The sequence below is a fragment of the Rhinopithecus bieti genome, unplaced genomic scaffold (assembly GCF_001698545.2).
Source record: "Rhinopithecus bieti isolate Rb0 unplaced genomic scaffold, ASM169854v2 scaffold_28456, whole genome shotgun sequence".
Lineage (NCBI taxonomy): Eukaryota > Metazoa > Chordata > Mammalia > Primates > Cercopithecidae > Rhinopithecus > Rhinopithecus bieti.
The window spans coordinates 494,969-496,865 of NW_016812403.1; the positions used below are offsets into that span (position 1 = coordinate 494,969).

The 1,897-nt window shown below is 45.0% G+C and overlaps 1 long non-coding RNA gene across 2 annotated transcripts in view; it reads left to right on the top strand.

The window, feature by feature from the left end:
- The window catches only part of LOC108544956 (uncharacterized), a 15,032-nt gene extending 13,677 nt beyond the window's left edge, over positions 1–1,355 (top strand). For both annotated transcript variants that reach the window (XR_001889989.1, XR_001889988.1), the window contains one exon: positions 1,121–1,355. This is a non-coding gene — a long non-coding RNA (uncharacterized LOC108544956). The remainder of the gene's footprint in view (positions 1–1,120) is intronic.
- Positions 1,356–1,897: the final 542 nt, after the last annotated feature.

Here is a 1,897-nt window from a genome sequence, read left to right on the forward strand (position 1 = left end):
AAAAAAAAAAAAACCTAAGGAATAGAGACCTTCATATGGAAACTCCTTTGATGCCCTTCTCTATCAATAACAACTTGCAACCTCTTCCTGACTACTGGCTCTAACTCTAAATAGTCATCAAACTGCAGCTTCCCCTTCCTCTCCTAGGTGAGCCACTTCAAAGTTATGCCCATACCAATGGTCTATTTAGGTTTAGTTTAGAGGAGGGCACAACCACATGGCTGATATGGGGGACTGGGTGCCTTGTGGGGTCTCCCATCAAAGACAAGACAGGGGAAACCTTACTCCTACCCCATTTTAGGAAAAATTCGAAGCTCATGCACTTGAAACACCCAGAACAAGGGCCAAAGGATAGTGGCAGAATCAGTTTGAGTTTTGGGGGCAAAAGTTGAGCCACATGAGGTGGTATCATAGGAAAAAGCAGATGAAGAAAGAACAAAGAAGAATGGATCTAGGAGATTTCTCTGAGCAGCCTTGGAACACTCAGATAGTCTTCCTTGGCCTTTGAGTGTCAAAAAGGATAAGGGGAATACTGACTTAGTGTGTGGGAAATGGAGGCCACCAGCTCCCTTCATAGGTAGGGTAAGTCCAGGTTTTCCCTGGATTTTCCCAGAGGAAATGAGGATGTTTCTGAGAAGAGAGGAGGTAGGTAAGGCCCTCCTTACCTACCTCCCTTTGGGTAACCACACTGCACACTGTAATGATAATAGCAGTCCATGGTGATAGGAGTATACAGAAGACTTGGTGAAGTTGGAGACATCAGATTACAGGCTCTCTCCTTGAGGAACAGAGAGATAGGTGAATGAGTGCAAAAAGGGGAGCAGCTGGTTCCTGGAGAAGGGCAAGTGATGGCCTGTCTCTCTCCTGGACACCTGCACTGAACTGTCCTTGGTATGGAAGTTCTGCCTTCTCTTTTTGGTGTGACAGCCAGACTGAGGGTGAGAGGGAAGAAGAGCCAGAGACTGATGGGATGTCTTCCCTATCCAGGGTGTCCTGCAGCACAGTTGTTGGCACACAGTAGGGTCTCAGTTAATATTTGTTGAATGAATGGTAAATGATTCTGGATACTCTGGCCATGTCTGGAAGGTAATTTTTCCTTTTGTTGCTTTCTTCCATCCAGATGAGGCTGTTGGCACCCAGGCTTTATGAAGACTACGCTGTCTGAGCCGACCCCAGTGGCCAGATGAGTTCTACCTTGTTAATACCACACCAGTTTAATTATGGCAGAGTCAGAGTTCTCCTCCACCCCATTCCAGGAGGTGGTATGCTGTTATGGAAGGAATTGGGGACTAGGAATTAATAAGGACTGATGTTCTGGTTCCTTCAACATCATGGACTTGTTGAATAAATTTGGAAAAGTCACCTACCCTTAAGACTTCAGTGCCCTCCAGAGATGATAATAGAGTTATCTGCCCCTATAGAGTTACGGCAAGATTAAATGAGCTAACAAATTGGAAGAACTTTGCAAATCATAAAACTTGGTGCATAGGAGTAGAACTGTAATGATAATGATGCAAAGTATAGCACCCAAGATAAGATAACATCTTACCAAGGCAAAATATGTAAGCTCTTTGAGGGTAGAACCTGTGGGTGATTCTTCTCTGTAGCCTCACAGGGCTTAGTAAGGCATCACATAGATGCTGAGTAAGTCATTGAATAGAACTGAATTTCCTTCTTTGGAGGTCCTTAGTAGTGACCCAGATCTGGAGGTTTCAGGTCCAATTAAGGTAAAGCTCTCCATCATTTGCCATTCTCCAGGAACCAGCTGCTCCTCCGTTTGCACTCATTCACCTATCCCTCGCTTCCTCAAGGAGAGAGCCTGGAATCTGCAGTCTCCAACTTCACCAAGTCTCCTGTATACTCCTATCACCATGGACTGCTATTATCATTACTGTGT